We start from the raw sequence: 19,000 nt of genomic DNA on the forward strand, positions 1-19,000 counted from the left end.
AAACTTGTTAATGCTTACATTCACTTCATTTAAACTTTGACGGATAGTTGTCTCATTGGCAATCATCACATCTCCTTATTTTTATATTAACTGATTAAAGGTGCAATAAAATTAATATGTGTTATAAAAAAAGATAACGTAAATTATTGTTCATACAACTTGATGAAAATAGATAATCATGCCAAAATTATCAACCAGAATATTAAGTAGTTGTCCTGGTACTACCCATAGTGATACTATAAATGCTTGTATAGAACAAGACTGATATGATGTGCTAGATTTTTATCTTAGCCATTTTAGCAGCCACAAGTAAACAATACTTGATTCCACACAATTAAAATCAGTTCTACCTTCTGCAACTTGCAAGCTCACAAGGTACATGTAAAATCTCACTAAAAGACATCATATGGAGCACTAGGTAATATACATTATTCTGATTTGTATCAAACCTGTCCTTAAGCTTGCTCTTACCATGCTTACTCATACATGTAAAAACAAATTTCTACCAGATTTTGTTAAGCCTGCATTTACAAGGTCCATACATATTATCTATCCCCTTTTATACTTCTATGCCACATAAATATATTATTTTAATGATATTAACAAATTTTGTCGCGAGTGCTATGTCAAGAATGTGGAGTCCATAAACTGTTTTCTCACATGTCTCATGCACGAGATGTATACTTTGGCCTTTGTTAGTCTTGTATCGTTTTTAATTTTAGTTTCTTGTGTATAATTTGGAGTTTAGTATGGCGTCCATTATCACTGAACTAGTATACATATTTGTTTAGGTGCCAGCTGAAGGACGCCCCCAGGTGCGGGAGTTTCTCGCTGCATTGAAGACCCATTGGTGGCCTTCGGCTGTTATCTGATCTATGGTCGGGTTGTTGTCTCTTTGACACATTCCCCATTTCCATTCTCAATTTTATTTAGTATTTTTAGCTATGTCATAACAACCTGTTACACTTCCTGTATTACATGTACTAGCACTACTTCGCTCTCTCACCTTTTTTGCCCTATCTTTGTCACGGTCCTCTGTTTAAATAGGCTATTTATATTTGAAGACCTATTTTGCATAATCATAATGGACATATTCAGTTGCCGTCCTGATACTCCCGAATATCACGAATATAAACCATGTACATAGTGACATAATCAATCAATCATACATTATTTCCTGCCAAGTTGAGACAAGTACAAAATGTAAATAACAGTATGATTCTATTCTTATTATAAAACAAGAGTGCACACGCTGAAATGTCTCGCCTTCTTTACTAATCATTGATATTATGTTGATAGTCCTAAATATAAAGCTTTATTACAACTGTCACATAAACTTAACATTAACCAAGTAAACTAAACATTGACCAATGAACCATGAAAATGAGGTCAAGGTCAGATGAACCATGCTAGGCAGGCATGTACAGCTAACAATTCTTCCATACAACAAATATAGTTGACCTATTGCTTATAGTTTAAGAAAAACAGACGAAAACACAAAAACTTAACACTGAGCAATGAACCTTGAAAATGAGGTCAAGGTCAAATAAAACCTGCGTGACTGACATATAGATCATAAAATATTTCCATACACCAAATATAGTTGAACTATTGCATATAGTATTAGAAAAAAAGACCAAAACTCAAAAACTTAACTTTGACCACTGAACCATGAAAATGAGGTCAAGGTAAGATGACACCTGCCAGCTAGACATGTACACCTTACAATCATTCCATACACCAAATATAGCTGACCTATTGCATGCAGTATTAGAAAAAAAGACCAAAACTCAAAAACTTAACTTTGACCACTGAACCATGAAAATAAGGTCAAAGTCAGATGACACCTGCCAGCTAGACATGTACACCTTACAATCATTCCATACACCAAATATAGTAGACCTATTGCATACAGTATAAGAAAAACAGACCAAAACACAAAAACTTAACTATAACCACTGAACCATGAAAATGAGGTCAAGGTCAGATGACACCTGCCAGTTGGACATGTACACCTTACAGTCCTTCCATACACTGAATATACTAGACCTATTGCTTATAGTATCTGAGATATGGACTTGACCACGAAAACTTAACCTTGTTCACTGATCCATGAAATGAGGTCGAGGTCAAGTGAAAACTGTCTGACGGGCATGAGGACCTTGCAAGGTACGCACATACCAAATATAGTTATCCTATTACTTATAATAAGAGAGAATTTAACATTACAAAAAATCTGAACTTTTTTTTCAAGTAGTCACTGAACCATGAAAATGAGGTCAAGGACATTGGACATGTGACTGACTGAAACTTCGTAACATGAGGCATCCATATACAAAGTATGAAGCATCCAGGTCTTCCATCTTCTAAAATATAAAGCTTTTAAAAAGTTAGCTAACGCCGCCGCCGCCGCCGGATCGCTATCCCTATGTCGAGCTTTCTGCGACAAAAGTCGCAGGCTCGACAAAAAATCGTAAGGGTTTTGCGGAACCCAGTGTCTCGCCTACTTTTACTGTTGTTTATGTTTTCAATGTGATAGGGGAATGCACATAATAGATTTACAGTTAATGAAATAAAACGTTTGAAATGAATGAAAAAAGTTATGCTTGTAAAAAATGAATACAGTATACAATCAAATCTATAGATTTATAAAAGAGTTGAAACATAACTTTATTGAATGAACAAATGATAAAGAAGATAATTTTTACATTGCTTGATGATTTATCCCTTAATTCAGATGACGACGGAATGTAGGATCGCTATGTCTAGCTTTTGCAACAAAATTCGCAGGCTCAACAAAAATAGGGAAAAAATTATTAAAAATTTTCCTCTAGATACTATCTTTTGATTGTAAGAAGCTTCTGTCCAAGTTTGGTAAAAATCCGGGATGGTTTATGAATCTAATAAATGTTTTAAAAATTTTAACTGCAGACTGTATGTAATGTTAACTGGAAGAAAAACTAAGTCCATTTATAAGTAATATACGGAAAAACAGGAAATAAATTTTTACAAAATTTCCTTCTAGATACTAGCTTTTTATCATAAACAAGCTTCTGTCCAAGTTTGGTACAAATCCAGGATATTTTAAGAAAGTAATTAAAAAATTTAAAACTTTAACTACAGAGTGAATGTAATGTTAACTGGCAGAAAAACTAAGTCAATTTATAAGTAAAATACAGATAAACAGGATTTTTTTTTTACAAAATTTACTTCTGGATACTATCTTATGATCATAAACAAGCTTCTGTCCAAGTTTGGTAGAAATCCAGGATATTTTAAGAAAGTTATTATAATTTTAAAAACTTAAACCACAGAGTGAATGTAATGTTAACTGGCAGAAAAACTAAGTCCATTTATAAGTAAAATACGGATAAAAAGGATTTATTTTTTTACAAAATTTACTTCTGGATACTATCTTATGATCATAAACAAGTTTCTGTTTAAGTTTGGTAGAAATCCAGGATAGTTTAAGAAAGTTATTAAAATTTCAAAAACTTTAACCACAGACATGACAGAGTGAATATTTGTGGACACCGCTGACACCGACGCAATGTAGGATCGCTATGTCTGGCTTTTGCGACAAAAGTCGCAGGCTAAAAAAAAAAACGATACGAAGCAAATTAATATCTCACTCAGCATGTCGGTCTGTATCACGCAGGATATATCTTCTAGTCCCATATTGTTCTGACATCTGACGGCCTTTTAAGGATTTGTTGGGCCATCAGACTTTGGAATAGTATACTATATTATGTCCCAGGTCAGGCCAATCTCAAATTGGTGTCTTCGTGTCAATATGTTGTTGCCCTGAATATTAGTGAAATATTTGATGTTTGACGTTAAACCGCCACTAAAAAATCTCATATTTTCTTTTATATAAATAAGAAGATGTGGTATGAGTGCAAATGAGACAACTCTCCATCCAAGTCACAATCAATGTATAAAAAGTTAACAATTATAGGTCAAAGGAAGGCCTTCAACACAGAGCCTTTGCTCACACCGAACAGCAAGCTACATGTATAAAGGGCTCCAAAATGACTAGTGTAAAACAATTCAAACAGGAAAATAGTTTGTTACCTGAATATCAATCCTAAAAAAAACTGTGATTATTTGGAGAGAATCGGTAAGAAATTAAGTCAGCTTCAAATTCAGAAAAACACCTATATCAACTAAACGATAATATGGATAATAACTGTTAATAGACATTTTTGGAAAAAAAAAATGAAAAATAAATTTAATTAACAGGCCTGTTTTAAAAACATATATATAAAACAATATCAAGAATATAATTTGAAGTGATTTGTATAGGAATTGACCCATACAGCTCTGACAGAGACACAATCTTTTTGTCAAGAAATTAAACAAAATTTTCCTTATACGCTGGTCAAAGTGTTTTTAGATTTTACTTTGGGATAAAGCAAAGCATGAAGACATAATAATCTTGTCGTATAGGCGGGCAAGGAGGTTTCATGTTTTCCCTCCTTTTTATAAAAAGATGCATAATAGATTGGAACATGTAAAGTCTTGTTTTTTATTAAAAGTTGTTATTCTTGAGGGGTTCTTGCATCCTAACTCTCATTGCATTCCTGTCTCAATGTCAGAGAAGTTTTGTGGGTTGCTCGAGTTATTTTCACGCAACGTGTTTGCTTTTGCTGTGCAATCAATTTAAATTTCGATCGGTGATCGATCATTTGTAAAGTGGAAAGAAAAGACAACCGATTAGTTTTTAAAGAGGAAAAATTAAACTCGAATGGAAATAACAATGTACATAAAAAGAGTTTGTTTTATGAATATGCAATTACAAATCTAATTGCTGATATTAAATGTCATTCCCATGGCTATTTGTACATGATTCTTTTTTTTAATGTCCAGTGGCAAATGTTTCATGTATTTATAATACAAGTTCATTCTGACAGCAAATTTCATCCGTTTTATCGAAGTTTCAACCTCAATACAGTCTTCATATATAGTGATTAAACAATTTTACTATCGATGTTTCGAACAAACTTTTAAACTCACTAATTTTCGATTATATTACATGTATTATCAATTAACAACTGGACAACTTTCAGTTTTAAAAGTTTTCGATCTATAAGTTAGTGTACAGTCATGACAGTGTAGATGAACAGAAATCATTTTCCTTGAAAACAATATTCGCTTCCCATGGTCAAATGATACTTTTTTTTATTGACAGTTTCCGAGACTAAATTATGTGAACGATGAGAGACTGCACGATACTGAGGACTGTTCTTTACATTTTCTTTTAAGTGGAGTGTTTTTCCCATAGATCACACTGTTAACCAAAATTGCAAGGTTCTCGATTGCTTTATATGCATATTGTAATGGTATTTCTTAAATACCAGATGGGAGATATGGTATTATCTGTTTCTGTTTCTTTGACATACTTATAAGAAAGAGTAGTTCAAATACCACGCCAAAAACGATTCTATGAAATAATTTTTCTATTACGGCAGTAATGTACCTTCCATTGTTGGACTATTGGGGTGTCGGACTAATTGGGTGTCAAACCAATGGGGTGTCGGACTAATGGAGTGTAGGACCAATGGGGCGTCGGACCAATGGGCTTTTTCATTTTTTTGCGTTGACACCTTCCTGTTGCAGTAATTTGGACTATGAATGGGGTCTGATTTAGAACAACTTGTTCTTGATATCTGAAGCATCCTCGATTCCTACATGTGCAGGTCAGGAATAACCACCAATTGGTGGATTATACCTCAATTGACGTATAATCCACCAATTGACATATATTGGTATAGACCAATTGACGTATAATGCAAGTTTTTTTGTTATAAAATGCTAGTGTGAGATAGGCGCATCATTTTGCAACTTACAACCTATTTTATGACCATTATTGAGTCCTCCGAAAGTTTCAGTTTTGTCAAAGCCTGCTGCATCTGTTGAGAATGCATGTGTACACCAATTCTTTTGTTGAAACATCGGTTCTATTGACCATGATTGACTTTTAATAATGAAAGTCAAGTATTAACAAATAGCTTCATTCACCTGTTGAGTTGTACTCATAACCACATGACTGCAGACAGTATTGATGTCCATTGAAAGGTGATTAGTGGTAAATTTGCCAATCAAGATTGACGATAACAATAGAAAAAACTGCAAATACAATTATTGATTAAATGCAATATGTTGTGTCACTATACTAAACTAGGAATGTTTGACATGTTTTCATACAATAATATGGTTTTAAGAAAACAATGCTCCATTTTGGTTGAATAATTTGCTTTGAAAAACAAAGAATTATACGTCAATTGGTCTATACCATTATATGTCAATTGGTGGATTATACGTCAATTGAGGTATAATCTACCAATTGGTGGTTATTCCTGACCTGATGTGTACCTTTGTACTACATAAGGACTACAGGATAAAATTGAGAATGGAAATGGGGAATGTGTCAAAGAGACAAAAACCGACCATAGAACAGACAACAGCAGAAGGTCACCAACAGGTCTTCAATGCAGCGATAAATTCCCACACCCGGAGGCGTCCTTCAGCTGGCCCCTAAACAAATATATATACTAGTTCAGTGATAATGAACGCCATACTAAACTCCAAATTGTACACAAGAAACTAAAATTAAAAATAATACAAGACTAACAAAGGCTAGAGGATCCTGACTTGGGACAGGCGCAAAAATGCGGCGGGGTTAAACATGTTTATGAGATCTCAACCCTCCCCCTATACCTCTAGCCAATGTAGAAAAGTAAACGCATAACAATACGCACATTAAAATTCAGTAATTCAGGAGTCTACATGCTAGTTTGGGAAAAAAGAATTTGAGGTGTTTTACGTTCTTGTGTTATATCACACAGTATTAAAGCCATCCAGTAAGTACAGTATACATTGTAGTTGCCAATTTTTATATTTGGTCTTTTGACATCAGTGATTTTGCGAACTCACAATACTTTTGTTGTTTTTTTCGTAGCACAAACACCCAAATGCAAGTACATGTTGATGTGCTCTGGCTGATTGAAAATTGTCTGGATTTTCTACAATACTTACATATAATATATTGCATTTACTTTGTTTGTCGTTTATGAAATAAGCTGGTCCCGTTCAAGTGAAGGAACTAGCCTGGATTGCCTCGCGACGCAGACATGTACTAGAACCAGAAACCAGAAAATAGATCTGGTAACCAGACTGGGCAAATTCAACTACGCACTCGAGTCTTTGTGTTGAAAGGTACCAGCTCTCAACTGTCCTGTGCAGGTATTTTCCTCCGTTATATATCGGAGCACCCTCACTTAGGATATAGGTTTAACACTTGAAAGATATTTACAAAGATATTTACATAGTGTGGTGGGGTGTTTAAGTTTAAAAGTTTTATATACATGTGATAACTGTGGATTTAAAAAAAAGTATTTAAAATTATGATTTGTTTGCATCATTTATAGATCTACCTAGGTTAAGATTTAGGATTAAAAATAACATTTGAGTTTCTTTGAGACAGAGGGATGTTTATATCATATGTTTAAAAAGTTAAAAAAATTAAAATATATAAAAAATTAAAAGATATAAATAAAGTTAATTAAAACAAAAACAAAAAGAAAGGGAGTAAATTAAGTCAGTATGATATCAGCTGTAGAGGAGTTAACCAAAAATAGAATATATCTGTCTTAAACTATAAATTTATAGTGCATATGTTAGGATTTAGTAAAGCTGGAATCAAATGTGTACAAAAGTGAAGTAAATTTTCATGCAGCACAGCCGCACAAAAATATAACCATGCATAGCAACATATGAAAATAAATGACCGATCCAGAAAAATTCCCCGCTTAACTAGGATATCAAATGTTAGTCCCTCAATAAAAAAAAAGAAATATTGTGATTAATTGAATTCAGAAACTACATGAATAAGGTGAATTACAACGATATACATTTTAAAGATTTAAAGTCTACGGTAAATAATTTGAAGAATAATAGTTTGATTTATGTTGCAGTTAGTTGACGATTGACATACGGTTTAAGCTAATTGTAGGGCAAGAATGAAATTTTGCAAATGACGATAACAATTTTAGGCTAATTTAGGCGAAAGACATCAATGGGATATTCAAATTCATAAGTCAAAAACAAATTGATAATGACATGGCAAAGAGGGTAATTTCATTCCTATATTTTTTTATGATTTTATATTTAATTTGTTTTTATTTTTGTACTGGTATAGTAGTTCATGGATCCAAGGTAGTTTTTTATTTGTCTGTTCCATATACTGTGTCTTTTAATAAGGCCAAGTAAATTTAATTAGTAGATTTTCATCCAAATTTTTGAAAAAAATGGGGTGGGTGGGAGGATTTTATTTTTTATTTTTTATTAGATATGAAACGCTCTTGTGACGTGTTCTTCATATATGCAAGTGTAATAATAAGGTTCTATCATGTATATACATGTATAACGAATCAAACATACAAAGAAATGCAAAAACCAAAATTTGAAACAGGATGTTATTAATGAAACGACATTATCGACAGTTACCGGTAACGAAAATGAACAAAATCCGGAAATCGTAATTTTTTCAAAATAAAAAAAATTGGGGCGGAACGATTTCAGAGGGGCGGGCGGGGATGAAAATCTATCAATTAATTTTAATTGGCCTAAAGTTAATAAATTTTTATCGCATTTATTTTTTTTATTTTATTCTTTTAATGTTCATAAAGTATGGCTATACATTAAAGGTATTAAGGCAGGAAAATCTTGATAAATCGTTGCATATAAAAAAGAAGATGTGGTATGACTGCCAATGAGACAACTCTTCACAAGAGACCAAATGACACAGAAATTAACTGCTATAGGTCACCGTATGGCCTTCAACAATGAGCAAAGCCCATACAGCATAGTCAGCTATAGCAGTTTGTTACAAATAAAACTTTTCCTCTGTCAGCTTCCATCACTTTGCTTTTGGCAGCGCAACAATATGTTTGAATTTCGAAACCGGATCTTTTCACCCAAAATCACGTTTGCTCCCATTCATGTTCGACCTCTTTCACTTTTGCATCCTTTTTAAAGGTTTTGTATTGAATAATTTTTTTAATCATGTTTTAGTTATTGTATTGCTAAATAATAAAGATAATGGTTTTTTATTACTGTGTTAAAACTAGTATTTGTACATTATGTGTAATAGTCCCAGTTTAGAGTAGTTAAGTGTTTTTTTATTATTATTATTTTTACGAAATGAATCATGAATAGTGTCATGATGATACAAATTGTCATAATCATTAAAATCATGCACGGTCCTTTCCAAATCAAAAAGATCTCTAGAATTTTTAAGATATGTAAACCAAAGTTAGTTATAACTTGAATCATGTTTTTCAAACACATAACACAGATACAAAATTAGTTTTGCAAATACCAACATGACCAATTAACAGTGATCATAAAAAATAAACATATATAATTATTAATTATCTAAAATAATAAACATTTAATTATTAATTAACTTATTATAAAAAAAAAATCATTTAAACATTTTTTTTTATGATAAAAGAAATATTTTGATAAATACATCTTAAAAGCATCTAACAATGTAACCTATATTTGCAAAAATAGGGCGCGATTGTGTGGATTGCAAATGTGTAGCGTTCGAACGTGTTATGAGTGCGAATGGACCCGATACTTTGAATTTCTATGTCGATACAAATGTACAGATATTATACTACCATAATATAAGGCTTTATTGGGAGAATTAAAAAAAGGGTTGAAAATGCAGAATTATGTAAAGTTCCTATAGGTATAGGAAGATGTGTTCATTTTGTTATAATTTTTATTTCTAAAACTTGTTTTGTTTTCTTTTATTTACACTGAGTACACACATTGTAATCATATAAAATAATGATTCCAGCTAAAAAGCACCCATTGTTTTACAAGTTGTCCTAACCTTATAACAATCCAAACATTGAGGTGTGCAATTCCCCAGGACCTTTCTGTAGTTCCTACGGTTCAATCTGAACACCCTTAAGTCTTTTTGTTGTGACCTTTACATTTTTTTAAAAGGGAAATATTTATGCACAATTTTCAATGCTAATACACAATTCTATCTAGTAAAAAATCGTTTAACAAATTGAAGAGTTTTTAATTAATACAGCACAAATACATTAATTTTATACTACTTAATTATTTAAATTTGTATTTATGAAGTAACAAGTTTTGAGTTTTACACTGCTTCACCAAAAATATATGGACTTAAACAGTATTTGACTAAAAAGGCTTATTATAAACATTTGTTAGGGTAGGCATCACAATATTGAGAAGGTAGCGAAGGCAGGAATCAGAACTACATCTTTTGTCGGTATATATACATGTATTATAGTATTATAACCAAATACACCAGTGGCAAACCTGCTTATTGTGATACTTAATGAAGTTAAAATTGTCCTGAAAAATTTCGAGGAGTTGGGTGTTGATGTTGGATTTTTTTGTCCTTTGTACTGTACGATTTGTTTTGTGATTTCTTTTACCTGTTCAAGAATACGAATATTATTACGCAAATTCTGGTTCTAAAATACAATTCCAAATATTTAAAAGAAAAATCACAACATTTTTTACGGTTGTGAAAATATTAAAGTTTCAAATATTTATATTCATGCAACACATATTAGTTACATTTACCACAATTAATATTCTTTTTCATTGTACGTTAAAATACATTAGCTTTGATATACTGTCCCTCAAACTATTTGATAAATTGCCGAATTTAAGTTTATTCCATTTCAATTTCAAAGATTTTTTTGTAAAGGATAGGTAAGCCTCTTAGAATACTTATCATTCTATGCTACATATGTTAGTAACATATTTGATATATAGTTTCACTTACGTTTACATGCAGTTTATTCACATTAGAATGTTATTAAACATTTTCCTTTTCATGTTTTAACATGTCATCTCATTGATGTAAACAATCGCCATATTGCTTTGTGACGTATTGGAATTTCCACGATTATATATATATTTTCGAATATCAGCCACTTTAACTCCCGTTGTAACCACGATGTCCACTTTATCTACCAATTTATTTCAATGACGTCACATAATCTGTATATCTCTGTACACCTTATCTACTATTGTACCTCTCTGATCACGTGACAACAATCCACCTTATATCCCAATTGTAGGTTCAAGAATGAATTCTAGTAAAGTGGCTTTCTAAATTTAGGTCAAAGTTAAGGTGGCTTTTTGACAATACCAAATAAGGATTCAGAAACCTATCTCTCCCAAGAATAAATTATTTAAAAAATAAAATCTTCTTTTCAATTCTTAGAATAAATATACTGAAAAATACTTAATATGGATTGCCTATCTAGTCTACACAATAAAAAAATTGAGATTTTAAAAAGTCCACTTTATCTACGTTTGTACCACCGTACAGCCAATGTGCCTTTTGTGAGTATATATATATATATATATATTATTACAAATAAAAAAATCCATAGCATCAAGTTTAATAGAAGCATTTGGTTCACAGCTACATGTAATTGATGAGATGAATCTAAAATAATCACACAGTATAGCAAGCTTATATGAATTAAAAAAATACAAAAAAATTCAGTAAGTAATTTATATGCAGTTCATGAGGCAAATCTGACTGAACAGTGTATATAGGTTTAACAGACAAACACGACATTTCTAGGACTTTTAAAGCCAACATTATGGTATCGGTTTTTCTCATTGTTGAAGGGCGCGAACGGTTGCCTATAATTGCTTACATCCACATTTACACAAAAAATAGTCATTCCCAGTTTGGTTTCAGACTCCACATCCATTATTCACTGTTATCACGAAAATTTAATTAGCTAAAATTGTAAGCTAGCATTGATGCCTTAACCTTCCCACCAAAACATTTAAATCTAATATGAATTGAATGAAATTTAGGATGAATTACTGGAACTTGTCAATATCTACCAAAGATATTGAGACAATAAACTGTTATAATACCCCAAAAGATAAAGAAAATGATTAGAGACTGACAAATTTTAAAAACATGAACGATAGCTATCAAAATTATTCAAATTTTATGAAAAAGTACCCCAAAATGTACTTAGGTTTTGATCAATTTAGAAGCAAAACAACAAAACTACAATCTTATCTCTCAGACAAGAAACACTGGGAAAATCTTAACAAATCTGGACAGCAGCATTCTTTCATTAGCCATTTTTCACTTAAAAATTGGTTTTCACTGAGCTCTAATGAAAGGCTTCAACACCAACTAGTTGACTGTAGACCTTGTTCCACTGTTTACTATAACATTTCATGTCTTCATAAATCCATGACACCTAATTTTAAAAATGCACACCAGCTTTACGAACAAGGGAAAAAAAACATTTTAAAGATTACATCACCAAACAGCAATACCACAACCAAGGGAATGAAAGTAATGAAATCTATTTTCGACATCATCCAACCCATAGTACAAAATGTAGTAGAGCAACATTTAGATATGAAATTTCCAAGACCCATTTCAGATTCCATCATGCTTTCCCCACCTGTAAGAGTAAAGGAATTGCAATCCGCAAATATTAAAGTTATGCAAGAAAGTAGAAAAAAAGCAATGAATCTTTCACCGACGGAGGTAATGATGTTTACAATTTTCTATCTTCATCAATTTCCTTCCGTTAGCATGACACGATTCTCCTCGGCATTTTTTTAAACTAAAGACAATGCCCAACAGAGAGTAAATAAAAGCGCAAAAGCCACCATGAACAATTTGATTCCTCAAGATTTGACAAAACAGAATTTTTGAACGAGATAAAAACAAAAAATGAAGGGGACACTATCAACTGGCCAGCTCTAGCGCGAAAATATAACATCACCATTCTACAGGAATTTCCAAAAAGCAATGGAATTAACACCATCAAATTCAAATCTAAAGTTTATAAAAACCATAGGGCATACTTAAAAAGGGTAAGAAGGGCAAAAAAGTGTTAACAGTCAACAGAACAAAATGTTCCCTCCCAACTCCAAGGCAGTCATCCCACTTAAAGAACGACATAAAGGAACAATTAATTTCCGGCGACTTGTACATGTTGTATTTAGAAGAAATAGCACCAAAGGAAATAATTTCAATAAAAACAACAGACGGAAAATTGCAGCAGAAAACAACAGTAATATATGGTAGAAAATTCCCTCTAAATAAATTAGAAGAACAGCTTTGCAGGAACAGGTAAGCAGTGGGTATTAAAAGTATTTTAGTGACCAGGATTGGAATGTGACAGCTTAACCATGGAACAACTTACATCTCGTTATATCAGGATCGGTCAGAAACCATCAGCAGTAACTCTTTCGAATAATATAGAACATCTCAAAAGCATTGAAAGAACAGGAAAAGTGAAACTTTGGCTCTAAACCATTCCTATGTATGTTTCAACATCTCTGACATGGCTATATGATCCTGCCAACTATTTTACAGATATAGAGTACAAAAAGAAGTATCAAGACTGTAAGCTAATTAACGTACAAGGTCTTGTTGAAAAGCCCGAGTTATACATTATCGGCCAATCAGGTAGCAGTGACTTAGAACAATCAAGTTACACTGCAGTTAAAAATGAAGACCTGCAAATCTTATCTGAACCCAAAACTTCGGACAATGGTAAAGTTCATATTTTTGATGTAATGCGCGTATTTAGCGGTGATGGTCCCGCAAGACAATTTAAAATCGGACAACAGAGAGGTGGAAATTATCCCTGTGTATGTGGGGTTCACGCTAATGATCACGGTAATTTTGTTCTCTGCTATGGCATTAAACCCCTTACACTAGATGAACGAATCAGTAAAATAGAATCCACAAGATGTTTCGACGAGCTGAAAAAAGGGATATTTAAATCTATTTCAAAATTTAAAGAAGACGACCTCATAGAAGAATTAGAAAGCAGAGATTTCGATATTCACAACATGTTACGTTCTGAACTACAAGACAATCTATCCACCCTACTTCATGGAATTTGCAGACCATCAGCTCTCATGACCACAGCCCCAACTCTTTCAACCTAACTTAAATCATCTTAACTTTGACAACTATGAATTTTTGGCATGGAACCATTACATTATCTTTCCAACTTTAAACAGAACATTTTTAATGAATTACCTTCCCATATTAGCGACAAAAAAACATCAAAAAGAATTAAAGGCATTTTCTAAACACACTATTTGAGATAAAAATCAAATGAAGGATTCAAATACGCGTTTTTACTTAATCAAATTATCCCATTTTCTAGCTTCATCACAACTAAATGATCCAAACGTAAGACTGATTGACTCACTTCTTGAATTTACCAACATTTCATTCTCTAAATATAACACAAGATCTCCAAAACAGATACTTAGACTATACAACCAAAGCTTTCTTTTTGTGGTTAATTGCAGAAACGTTGTTGGAGTTCCATCCAAAATGTCATCATGGACATTTTTAGTAGTCATTTCAAAAGTGTATCGATCCATCTTTCAGAAGTTCAGAGATTTTTTAACCTGAGATCACACGTAATGAACAAGAAGAAAGATGTTTTGGAGATCTCCGAAGAATATCAGAAAATACGAGTAATCGTCAACCTAAAACAATTTGTGACAACACATTTACAAAAACTACAAATCCATAGACTATTCTCCATAACAGACCAATTTTAGTCCAAAGCCATCTGGAGAGGATAAGTGATTTTATTTTACCTGGCGAAGGAGTTTGGTGCACATGGAAGACGCTCACATGATCTTTCATGATTGTGCTGATGATGAACCTTGTCACAATGAAGGTCTTGAAATGCATCACTTCAGGTCATCATCCTACAAAGAACATCGAATACTCATAGACATCAGGAAAAAAGTAATGAAATTTTTAGACAAAAAGATTTCCTTACCATTACAACGAGTTAAATTGTTTGACAAAGATGGCAAAGTCTCATATGTTACACCAACTGAAACAGGTATGTAACAACCAATGGCAAATATGAATTAAGAATTTCTATTATCATATTATTCATAACATCTTAAGATTTTTCATGGAAAATGCATTCTGAAAATTTTCCAAGCAACACCTCAATCTAGATTTTTCTTCTTTATATATACTTCATACTATTCTCAGAATAATTCAAACATTTTGTCCATTTTTTATGTTCTTTTTCATCTTTTTTTTTAATATTTATTATGAAAATACAGAAATTAACTTTGGAAAAAATTCTGTTCATTTGTTATACTTCTTCTAAACTGTTAAGATTTGTTTTTTTGCTGCTTCTCTACTAAGCACTCACTTTGAGAGAAAATGCATAGTTGCTCACAGTTGGAATAATTTGCAGTCCTCGTTTAATAACATGTTTAAAATCCGGCTCAGTAATAATCTTGCACAAAGGAATGTTTATTTTTATATCGCGTTGCATGTTCTCACCCTGGGTTTGCAAATAGTTTGCTCCTGGAAGTTGAAAAGCCTGTTATTTTACAATCGATCATCATACATATATTTGGAACTCTATAGTTAATTTTTATGAAAACAATTTCATGAATTTTTCGGAAAATCTGATATTTGTTGGATTTTAATTCTCATTTTATTGATATAATGTCAGTAAAATTATCAATTCAAGTAATACAGATTTAATGAAAAGAATTAACTTAAAAAATATTTAAGATGTTATTTCCTTCTTAAAAATTATTCCATTGTAATGTATAAACTTACCGGAAACACTGATGTGTTGTAGACTTGAGACAGCTACCAGCCCAACATATCTGTACAAGGTAAATGACTATTATTATGATGAACACATCAGATTCACATGTTTCTCAACATGATGCTAAGCATGCTAATATTTATTTTTAATTTCTGCTTCAAGAGTAATAATTCATGACTGATAGACGATTTTTATGAATCTGAAAAAAAACCTTGAACTCCAGCTGATCTACAATTTTTTTGCCTTGTCATTATTAATACTATCATTTTTTGTGAAAAAGTTCAACATGTTAAAGGAGTAGGTAAATTTTAGTCAAATGTCATTCATTTTTACAGTATGTCCTTATATCAGCAAATTACTTTTGTCTTTGGAATGAATCAGCTTTGAACTATTTTTCAATCTATGCATATATCTGTATATAATCATATTTGTTCCGAGCAGATTGTAGTCATATTGTCATGTATTTTAGAGATGTATATCTGTTTTGTACGCATGAGTCTGTTATTATTTTAGGCAGTTTATATTGATTTTTTTTTTTAGATAACCAATGTTTAAATTTATTTCACAGACTAAATTTAGAAAGGTAACCAAATTCCTTAGATTAATGTGGAAGGGCAACTGTCACCACGTTGTCTTTGTTCAGAAGCCTATACCAGTACAGCGTAGCAATCAGAGATTGTAACATATAACAACAAACCAGACAAAATACGTTGTAAAAGTGGCTCGTTTCCTGTATATAATTCACACAATACACGGCTGTTAAGGAGGAAATTGTCTTCTGAAGAAGGGAAATCAGTTAAGAAGAGTAGAACAGGAATACAGAAATGTCAGAAGAACATACTTGAAACATTCTGGTCACCATGATGTACATATTATCAACAAATACAGATTGGCACATTCTGTAGATAAATTTGTTTTGTGAGTGTGGCTCTGTGCAACAATATGCAGTACCAAAATAGTAATAATTAGATATAAGAAGATGTGGTGTGAGTGCCAATGAGACAACTCTCCATCCAAGTCAAAATTTATAAAAGTAAACCATTATAGGTCAAAGTACGGTCTTCAACACGGAGCCTTGGTTCTCACTGAACAGCAAGCTATTTAGGTCCCAAAAAACTACTAGTGTAAAACCATTCAAACGGGAAAACCGAAGTCTTATATATATATTATGTCTTATTGTACTTGATGAAAACTCCCATTCTGAAATCTGACACATATATTTGTATATTTGTCTGCAGCTTGTCCTTCAATCAAAATAGTTATTTAGCCCATTACTAAGGTTTGTGTGTTTCAATGATCCATGTAATCATCCAGAAATATCCCTTTCAAAATGCCTAAGGAAAGGTTTTTTTTTTCTACAAGTCTTATATAATAGCTAGATTAAAAAACAATCACATTAATTATGAAAAAATTGGATTTAGATAGGGAAGTCGTATAGAAATACATCTAACAAAAACACAGTGGACGTGGCCGAGTACTTGTACATCCCAACAACAAAGGGACACAAAGTACAGATCTGAGAGTTCTCGCAGTTACTGACAGCTAGTTCAAAGCCAATAACTAATTAAAAAAATGATGCATCTAAGATTAAATTATCAATAAGTACGCATCCAACATTCAATAGATTTAGTGAAAAGATGTCATAAACAGTCCGAGAAAACATGACCTTGTGCGATGCCAAAATACAGGTATCGACAGATTGTAGAGCTATGAATGTGCATATATATATAATAATAATATTTAGTTTGCTTTTAATTTACTGATAACAAAATCAATAGTAATACAAATAAAACAATATTCAAAGATCTGATTACAGTGTTGAATTGGTAACCTTATGGAATAAGTTTATCTAAAGGATCGTTAAGTTTACCCTGATCGTTTCTAAATTCCGGGACTCGGTAAACAACATCTCCGTAAAATTGAGGATGTGCTATCCAGTTTGAAATAAGTTTTCTACAAGGTACAATCAAACTTCAAAATCAATGGAAGAACTTAGTAAAATTGTTTAAGTAATTTGTGGTAATCCCTGACTTCATAATTTACCAGTAATACATAGATTACGTTAATTAAAATCCAAAACCAAAAAAAAAACAGACACGGGCATAGCGAACGAGTTGTGATATATAAACACCGTAAGTTGTGCCAAAGGAACATCACCATCCACAAAAGAAAAATTAACAATAGGAAACGAAAAATCGTCAGTTTTGTCGTAAATTTTAGTGAAGAGTTTCCCGTGTAAAACTGAAATATTTAAATCTAGAAAAAAGGACAATTATTACTGTTTATATTAGGTTTGTTTAAAGAAAGTTCCTGTGGGTAAATTTCGGCAGTATATTTAAAAAAATCCTTGATTACTTAACGAAAAAATATCATCAAGATAACGGCTATTGGTGTTGAGTTTATCAATTAAATGCAATTTAGACGGTTCTTTACGGAGTTTGGTCATAAAATTGATTCATATCAGTACAAGAACTAAGTCTTCTTTCAATAAGTGCGCATAGGAATACCTTCAACCTGTCTATAAACTAGAGAAGAAGGCTTTAAATAAGGACAACAGTAGTATACCGCTGTTCGAAACTCATAAATCGATAGAGATAAAAACAAATCCGGGTTACATACTAAAACTGAGGGAAACGCATCAAATATAAGAGGAGAACAACGACACAACATTAAAATGTAACACACACAGAAACGAACTATAATATAACAATGGCCATCTTCCTGACTTGGTACAGGACATTTTAAGAAAAAAATGGTGGGTTGAACCTGGTTTTGTGGCATGCCAAACCTCCCGCTTTAATGGCAACGTCAAACACAACACCAAAACGACAACATCACATGACAGGACCACAATACAAATAAATGGGAGAACATATAGGACAAAGAAACACACGAATAATAGCTAACAAAAGGTACTAGGCTTAAAATTCAATACGCCAGACGTGCGTCTCGTCCACACAAGACCATCCAGTGACGACCAGATGAAAAAAACTTGAAAGCCAAAACAAGTACAAAGCCGAAGAGCACCGAGGATCAAAACTTCCAAAATGTTGCGCCTAACACGGCCAAGGTTTTCTGCCTGGGACAAGAACATCCTTATTATTTAGAATAATTTATAATTTTGCAAAGTCAATTCTATAAAATGACTATATAATAAATATACATGATAAAACCGAAGTGGGGACTAACTACAGAATAAAAACGGATACATTACATAAAACAACTTAATCCAACATATAAAAATACACAGCCGAGTTAGCCAAAGCATCAACGCACAAAGTGACGTCACATTTGAAATTCTAAAAAAACACACAAAGTGACGTCACATT

This window comes from Mytilus californianus, unplaced genomic scaffold, assembly GCF_021869535.1.
Source record: "Mytilus californianus isolate M0D057914Y unplaced genomic scaffold, xbMytCali1.0.p SCAF_13, whole genome shotgun sequence".
Classification (NCBI taxonomy): domain Eukaryota; kingdom Metazoa; phylum Mollusca; class Bivalvia; order Mytilida; family Mytilidae; genus Mytilus; species Mytilus californianus.